The sequence below is a fragment of the Pleurodeles waltl genome, chromosome 11, assembly GCF_031143425.1.
Source record: "Pleurodeles waltl isolate 20211129_DDA chromosome 11, aPleWal1.hap1.20221129, whole genome shotgun sequence".
NCBI classification, from domain to species: domain Eukaryota; kingdom Metazoa; phylum Chordata; class Amphibia; order Caudata; family Salamandridae; genus Pleurodeles; species Pleurodeles waltl.
Window position 1 is genome coordinate 7,263,905 of NC_090450.1, and position 9,137 is coordinate 7,273,041.

The 9,137-nt window shown below is 52.5% G+C and overlaps 1 protein-coding gene across 1 annotated transcript in view; it reads right to left on the reverse strand.

Moving 5' to 3' along the window:
- The window catches only part of OSTN (osteocrin), a 218,751-nt gene extending 210,402 nt beyond the window's left edge, over positions 1-8,349 (reverse strand). The window contains exon 1 of the mRNA XM_069212778.1: positions 8,309-8,349. The gene's annotated coding sequence lies outside the window, so the exon portion shown is untranslated. The remainder of the gene's footprint in view (positions 1-8,308) is intronic.
- Between the last annotated feature and the right edge of the window lie 788 nt (positions 8,350-9,137).

Here is a 9,137-nt window from a genome sequence, read left to right on the forward strand (position 1 = left end):
CCACAGGAACATTTTAAGCGGATATTGCTAAAGCTTTGCCAGAAACAAAGTGTGATTGTCAGGTGAATCGATAGTGTCTGCGCACATTGCAACACATTATTTATACAGCTTTTGTTAAAACCAACTATGTGCAGTTTTTAAGACAAAGTTTCATCTGTTCTGCTTGGTCACATTTCCTAAATAGTGTTTGTTTGCTTTTTACATTTTGCCGCATAGCCCTGGGCTTGAGAAGGTTCATGCACAGAACCTGCAGGCGCCTGGTCCCTCAACCTTGAGGACTCAAAGCTGCTTCATATTCACATTCAGAAAATACCTGCTATCTGCCTGCCTCAAATACATTATTTTGTTAATTTTATCAGTATCATTTTGCACACCCATCCATTGTTTAATGAGCGCACAACACACCCCCCGCAAGCACCCACCACCTGCATAAACACCATGTTTACAACAATACACAGAACACATAAGCACACTAATATGAGGCTCAAATGAAAGCTGGACACAAAAAGCACCTACACCTGAATGACTGTCACACTTACAGAAAAGCACACCTGGTACGCGCACACATACAATACGCACTCAAACTGCTTCAAAAACTGCACGCCACAAAAGCTCTCATTGCTTCTCTCTACTTTCCTGAATCTGCCTAGAACATATATATTAAATGACCAGTGAATACTGAATGAAATCCAACTGACTGAAATTAAACACTGAGAAGACTGAAGCTGTGATCTTTAGGGAGAGCTCGTCTCTGTGCAACTTCACTGGTGGCCAACAGAGCTAGGACCCCCATAATCACCCCCATAATCACCCCTGCCAAAACCTCGGGATCGTCTCCGACTGAAAACTCGAGATGACAGCCTAAGTCAGTGCTGTCACCACCTCCTCTTCCACACCCTGAAGACACACATCTCCCCTCTGCTCAAGGAGCTACACTCGTGCGGATGTTGGCACCATTTCTACAATGGTACATGATTACGCCTTCCCAGCACTTGGTGAAATGTATGTATGGCAGTTGTTATAGGGACTGCCATTGCTGCCTGTGAACGCACCTTTTCAACACCATCTCCTGACCTCACACCTGTCTGTGACAAAATGTGCGGGAACAGAATTTAACTAGTTAAGCGCGTGAGATGGAGCTCATAAGCAAACTTATTTATGGATGAGTTTGTAAGAGAGTTTTCAAAGGACAGGACTTGTATTACAGAAAGGGAGCAGTGTCCGTGTGTGCATCACTTCTCACCTCTAAACAGGTGCACTGGGCGCAAACAGGAACTGTTACGATTTATGCGCTGTCCTCAGGGCAATAGGCAGGAATTATAGCGCAAAGATGCAAAGAGTTGGTTGTGGTTACATGGGCCTCCTTAAATTTGAACTAGTTTTACAATCTGCTAAGAATCGAGGTGCTTTTATGGAAGCCCGGCCTGCTGGAAGGTATGAGGATTTGTCCTAATGAGTATAGAACTCAGATTTTACTCTCAAATAACGGTCCACCTATTATGTGTGACTCTTTGGATGAAAATGTAATGTTAATCTAGCATTTGTAGGCTACTCCTAGAATTGCCAAAAATCGGGTACACATTGGCCCAACCGAACACACCCTTGGACCATCCAGATATAGGCCTGATTACGACCTTGGCAGATGGGCTACCCTGTCACAATCGTGATGGATATCCACCCTCCGTTTTACAAGTTCCACAGGATATATATCTAACCTGTAATACGGCAGGTGTGATATCCGTCATGTTTCTGGCACAGTAGCCCATCCGACAAGGTTGTAATCAGGCCCATAATCTCCTGGAACTGAGCCTACCTCAGAAAGCCCAAGAGTGCCTCGAACTTGACTAGGAATGAGCATTTTTTAAACACAGAAACTTTTGCAAAGGAGGTCCTGATTCTTGAACTTCCCGAAGACCGCAACATTTCTGCACTAAGGGCATGATTTATATATTTATGGACGAGTTACTCAGTCACAACGTTGATGATATCCCACCTGCCAAAACCTAAATCCCATTATATCCTTAGTTTGGGTCCACCTGTTGGAAGTTGTTGCCTTAAGTGTGACACCATTTAAACAAAATTGCAACATATGTTTCAGCCTAAGAAAATCTAGTTAAAATAAAAAAAAAAAAACATATTTTTTTTAATGCTCTGCAATGTTACCATGCCAGTGTTTTCTTTGCCAAATGCAATGTATGTGCACTTTTTTTCTCTGCATGTTCGGAAAGTTTGTAAAGTTACACGATCTTTAATGAAAGGTGGGAGGCCGTGACACTTTCAAATTGACGATGTTTATAAACTTTTCCAAAGGCCTTTGTCAAGTTGTGGAGACAGATACTCCGCAGCATCGCACATCAGTACCCGCGTAGACTTCGGGAGACCTGACGAACGCAGCGTTCAGACCTGTAGGGTCCCCCCACTGCTTCACTGGACACAATGAATGCTGCAGGGATTTTCTAGCTCCTTAAAGCAGTGGAGCGCTGCACGCAGGACGACCACAAATAACCAATAGGAACACGTATGGTTCGTATAACACGTGCACTTCAGTGCTCAAGGCACCTGCATGAACCCGTCACCTCCAGAAGGAGGCGCAATGTTTGGGGCCCAGTTTGACGCCCCTGCTGCCCGTCCCCCCTCCCCCCGGGAGCCACCTCGGGGCCACTGGTGCCCCATGGCCCACATCACGCGCTCACCTGCACCCGTCGGGGATGTAGCCTCGAGTGTTTGGTCTGGTGCCAGGGTGCTTATAGCTCCTCCTGGTGCATATCCTGACTCCAGGCACAGCCGCTCTACCGCACAACCACTTCACAAGGTGAACGCGGTTCATTAGGAGAAGGAGGCCCGCTGAGGCAGTTCTGGGGTGACTGGCGGGGAGTCCGGTGCCCGGACGCGCGGGTACCCTGTAAACATCCCCACACACAAACATTTACACATCTACCCGCTGCCCAAGCGCCTGGAAACCCCTCGGGTGATTACTACTCTATACAAATCAATATAACAAAACACACGCACGTGCTGGGGGTCCAGAGGCGCCGTAGGAAAGACAGAAAAAGTCAACCCTAAACTTTTGGAAACTCGTTTATTTAACGAGACTTTCGGCTGGTTTTACCTGCAGGAGGTTTGTTGTCTCGGGTGTCTGACCTGACCCACTGCCTGCTCTCGCTAGCATTCCTCGCGTCTCATGGGATGAGGTTTTACGAATAGTCATTTCTAGCGCTTGGACACCGGTTGTGCATGCGCAGCGCTACAGAAATCACCATATATTACAGACCGTCAATGATAGTTTATCTGTCTCTCTCCCGCTCTACTAATGTATTACTGGATGCAGGGATTAAGAAGAAAAACGCACTGTCCCCCCCTCTCCCCTCCATGTCATTGTTGCAACTGCGAGCTCAGCATTTACTTAGCAAAAAAAAAAAAAAAAAAAACTAATCTCAACGAAGACGAAAGCGCAGACAAGGACGGGTAGCAAACACCCTGCACAAGTTCCCTGCATTAAGATGCCGCATTCCTCTGGTGTAGCGCTCCTGTGCGTGCGTGGGCTGTCTCGAGGCACTGTGCGCCTCAGGCGCTCCGCTGCTCTCCTGCAGCCGGGACCTGCTCATTAAGAAAGGAAGTCTCCAATTACTGACTCAGGTTTAGGAGCTGGAAATCGTCCAGTCCGGCGGCAGTTGTCTCCCACAGGGACAGCGGGGCGCGTTATACAAATGTTATTTTACAACGATTTGAGAAGGTGTTGCATGTGTTTGTCACAGCGCCTAGAGGCAAGGTAGTTTGTGAGAACACTGGGAGCGCTTGCAAACAGCACATTTTCAAATAGTAAGCGCTACATACAACGGTGCTATCCTGTATATGCTGGAAGTGACCAGGCGCTGCAGTCATTTTCGTGGCGCTATCTAGATGAACGATGTTAGGTAATCTCACTCTTGAAATGGGGTTTACGGGGCTGCCTGCCATTGGTGGGTCAGAGTGCAGAGTGGACGCATGCCCACCGCATCTTTACACTGGAGAGGAGCTGTCTGCAGTGCATGCCCCGCCCCCGGCCTCCTTACACTGGAGAGGTGCTGTCTGCACTGCATGCCCCGCCCCCGGCCTCCTTACCCTGGAGAGGTGCTGTCTGCAGTGCATGCCCCGCCCCCAGCCTCCTTACACTGGAGAGGTGCTGTCTGCACTGCATGCCCTGCCCCCGGCCTCCTTACCCTGGAGAGGTGCAGTCTGCAGTGCATGCCCCGCCCCCAGCCTCCTTACACTGGAGAGGTGCTGTCTGCAGTGCATGCCCCGCCCCCGGCCTCCTTACCCTGGAGAGGTGATGTCTGCAGTGCATGCCCCCCCCCCGGCCTCCTTACACTGGAGAGGAGCTGTCTGCAGTGCATGCCCCGCCCCCGGCCTCCTTACCCTGGAGAGGTGCTGTCTGCAGTGCATGTCTCCTTACCCTGGAGAGGTGCTGCCTGCAGTGCATGCCCCGCCCCAAGCCTCCTTACACTGGAGAGGTGCTGTCTGCACTGCATGCCCCGCCACCAGCCTCCTTACCCTGGAGAGGTGCTGTCTGCAGTGCCTGTCTCCTTACCCTGGGGAGTTGCCGCCTGCAGTGCCTGTCTCCTTACTATGGAGAACTTCTGCCTGCAGTGCATGTCTCCGTTCCGTGGAGAGGTGCTACTTTTAGTGCATGTCTCCTTACTAAGGAGAGGAGCTGCCTGCAGTGCATGTCTCCTTACCAATAAGAGGCACTACCTGCGGTGCATGTCTCTTTACATTGGAGAGTTACTGCCTGCAGTGCATGTCGCCTTACCCTGGAGAGATGCTGCATGCAGTGCATGCCTCCTTACCCTGGAGAGGTGATGTCTGCAGTGCATGCCTCCTTACCCTGGAGAGATGCTGCCTGCAGTGCATGCCTCCTTACCCTGGAGAGGTGCAGTCTGCAGTGCATGCCCCGCCCCCAGCCTCCTTACACTGGAGAGGTGCTGTCTGCACTGCATGCCCTGCCCCAGGCCTCCTTACCCTGGAGAGGTGCTGTCTGCACTGCATGCCCTGCCCCAGGCCTCCTTACCCTGGAGAGGTGCTGTCTGCAGTGCATGCCTCCTCATACTGGAGAGGCGCTGCCTGCAGTGCATGTCTCCTTAACATGGAGAGGTGCTGCCTGCAGTGCATGTCTCCTTAACATGGAGAGGTGCTGCCTGCACTGCATGTTTCCTTACCATGGAGATACGCTGCTTGCAAAGCACGTCTCCTTATGCCGTAGAGGTGCTCCCTTCACTGAGCGTCTCCCTATAATGGAGACATGCTGTCTGCAGTGCATGTCTTCTTACCGTCAAGAGGTGCTGCCCGCAGTGCATGTCTCCTTTGCCTGGAGGGATGCTGCCTGCAGTGCATGTTTCCTTACTATGGAGAGGTGCTGCTTGCAGTGCATGACTCCTTACCTTGGAGAGCTGTTGCCTGCAGTGCATGTCTCCCTGCCCTGGAGGGATGCTGCCTGCAGTGCTTGTCCCCTTACTATGGAGAGGTGCTGCCTGCAGTGCATGTCGCTTTACTATGAGGAGGGGCTGCCTGCAGTGCATCTGGCCTTACGATCTAGAGATGCTGCCTGCAGTGCATCTCTCCTTACCACGTAGAGTGCTGCCTGCAGTGCCTGTTTCCTTACCATCTAGGGTTGCTGCCCACAGTGCATGTCTCCTTACCATCTAGAGGTGCTGCCTGCAGTGCATGTCTCCTTACCATCTAGAGGTGCTGTCTGCAGTGCATGACTCCTTACACTGGAGAGGTGATGCCTGCAGTGCATGTTTCCTTACCATCTAGAGCTGTTGTCTGCAGTGCCTGTTTCCTTACCATCTAGAGGTGCTGCCTGCAGTGCATGTTTCTTTACCCTGGGGAGGTGCCGCCTGCAGTGCCTGTTTCCTTACCATCTAGAGGTGCTGCCTGCAGTGCCTGTTTCCTTACCATCTAGAGGTGCTGCCTGCAGTGCATGTTTCTTTACACTGGAGAAGTGCTGCCTGCACTGCATGTCTCCTTACCTTGGAGAGGTGCTGCCTGCAGTGCATGTTTCCTTACCATCTAGAGGTGCTGCCTGCAGTGCATGTTTCCTAACACTGGAGAGGTGCTGCCTGCAGTGCATGTTTCCTTACCATCTAGAGGTGCTGCCTGCAGTGCATCTCTCCTTACACTGGAGAGGTGCTGCCTGCAGTGCATGTTTCCTTACCATCTAGAGGTGCTGCCTGCAGTGCATGTCTCCTTACCTTGGAGATGTACCGCCTGCAGTGCCTGTTTCCTTACCATCTAGAGGTGCTGCCTGCAGTGCATGTCTCCTTACCCTGGAGAGGTGCTGCCTGCAGTGCATGTCTCCTTACCTTGGAGATGTACCGCCTGCAGTGCCTGTTTCCTTACCATCTAGAGGTGCTGCCTGCAGTGCATGTCTCCTTACCCTGGAGAGGTGCTGTCTGCATTGTATGTCTCCTTACACTGGAGAGGTGCTGCCTGCAGTGCATGTTTCCTTACCATCTAGAGGTGCTGCCTGCAGTGTATCCCTCCTTACACTGGAGAGGTGCTGCCTGCAGTGCGTGTTTCCTGACCATCTAGAGGTGCTGTCTGCAGTGCCTGTTTCCTTACCATCTAGAGGTGCTGCCTGCAGTGCATCTCTCCTTACACCGGAGAGGTGCTGCCTGCAGTGCATGTTTCCTCACACTGGAGAGGTGCTGCCTGCAGTGCATCTCTCCTTACACCGGAGAGGTGCTGCCTGCAGTGCATGTTTCCTTACACTGGAGAGGTGATGCCTGCAGTGCATGTTTCCTTACACTGGAGAGGTGCTGCCTGCAGTGCACGTCTCCTTACTATCTAGAGGTGCTGCCTGCAGTGCATCTCTCCTTACACTGGAGAGGTGCTGCCTGCAGTGCATGTCTCCTTATCATCTAGAGGTACCGCCTGCAGTGCCTGTTTCCTTACCATCTAGAGGTGCTGCCTGCAGTGCATCTCTCCTTACACTAGAGAGGTGCTGCCTGCAGTGCATGTTTCCTTACCATCTAGAGGTGCTGCCTGCAGTGCGTGTTTCCTTACCATCTAGAGGTACCGCCTGCAGTGCCTGTTTCCTTACCATCTAGAGGTGCTGCCTGCAGTGCATCTCTCCTTACACTAGAGAGGTGCTGCCTGCAGTGCATGTTTCCTTACCATCTAGAGGTGCTGCCTGCAGTGCGTGTTTCCTTACCATCTAGAGGTGCTGCCTGCAGTGCCTGTTTCCTTACCATCTAGAGGTGCTGCCTGCAGTGCATCTCTCCTTACACTAGAGAGGTGCTGCCTGCAGTGCATGTTTCCTTACCATCTAGAGGTGCTGCCTGCAGTGCGTGTTTCCTTACCATCTAGAGGTGCTGCCTTCAGTGCGTGTTTCCTTACCATCTAGAGGTGCTGCCTGCAGTGCATGTTTCCTTACCATCTAGAGGTGCTGCCTGCAGTGCATCTCTCCTTACACTAGAGAGGTGCTGCCTGCAGTGCATGTTTCCTTACCATCTAGAGGTGCTGCCTGCAGTGCGTGTTTCCTTACCATCTAGAGGTGCTGCCTGCAGTGCGTGTTTCCTTACCATCTAGAGGTGCTGCCTGCAGTGCATGTTTCCTTACCATCTAGAGGTGCTGCCTGCAGTGTATGCCTCCTTACACTAGAGAGGTGCTGCCTGCAGTGCATGTTTCCTTACCATCTAGAGGTGCTGCCTGCAATGCATGTTTCCTTACCATCTGGAGGTGCTGCCTGCAGTGCATGTTTCCTTACCATCTAGAGGTGCTGCCTGCAGTGCATGCCTCCTTACACTAGAGAGGTGCTGCCTGCAGTGCGTGTTTCCTTACCATCTAGAGGTGCTGCCTGCAGTGCGTGTTTCCTTACCATCTAGAGGTGCTGCCTGCAGTGCATGCCTCCTTACACTAGAGAGGTGCTGCCTGCAGTGCATGTTTCCTTACCATCTAGAGGTGCTGCCTGCAGTGCGTGTTTCCTTACCATCTAGAGGTGCTGCCTGCAGTGCGTGTTTCCTTACCATCTAGAGGTGCTGCCTGCAGTGCATGTTTCCTTACCATCTAGAGGTGCTGCCTGCAGTGCATGTCTCCTTACACTGGAGAGGTGCTGCCTGCAGTGCGTGTTTCCTTATCATCTAGAGGTGCTGCCTGCAGTGCATGACTCCTTACACTGGAGAGGTGCTGCCTGCAGTGCGTGTTTCCTTATCATCTAGAGGTGCTGTCTGCAGTGCCTGTTTCCTTTCCATCTAGAGGTGCTGCCTCACACCCCGCACCTTTACAATGCAGTGGTGCGTCTTCCAGTGCATGCCCCAGCCCTCCTTACCTTGATGAGCCGCTGGTCCGACCTGTCCCGGGATGCTGTGCTCAGAGTTCAGCCCTGGTCCCCAGCGCCTCCCGGCCTTTTATAGGCTCCAGCCGGGGCTCCGCGCTGCAAGCCCCGCCCCCTTACATCACTTCGGAAGACTTTCCACTGCTCGTGCTCTCAGCCTGGCCCGTCCCTCCTCGCGGCATCCGCGCTCCTCCATCGCAGCATCACTTCTCTCTCTCCCCAGCCTCTCTGACCTCCGCCCCTCCACCACAGCATCACTTCACTTCTCTCTCCTCAGCCTTTCACTCCTCCATCCTCCACCACAGCATCACTTCACTTCTCTCTCCTCAGCCTTTCACTCCTCCATCCTCCACCACAGCATCACTTCACCTCTCTCTCCTCAGCCTCTCACTCCTCCATCCGCCACCACACCATCTCTTCACCTGTCTCTCCTGGGCCTCTCAGACCTCCGTCCCTCCACCACAGCATCACTTCTCTCTCTCCCCAGCCTCTCACTGCTCCGTCCCTCCATCACAGCATCACTTCACTTCCTCAGACCTCCGTCCCTCCATCACTGCATCTCTTCACTTCTCTCTCCTCAGCCTCTCAGACCTCCGTCCCTCCATCGCAGCATCACTTCTCTCTCTCCCCAGCCTCTCACTGCTCCGTCTCTCCATCACAGCATCACTTCACCTGTCTCTCCTGGGCCTCTCACTCCTCCGTCCCTCCACCACAGCATCACTTCACTTCTCTCTCCCCAGCCTCTCTGACCTCCGTCCCTCCACCACAGCATCACTTCACTTCTCTCTCCTCAGCCTTTCACTCCTCCATCCTCCACCACAGC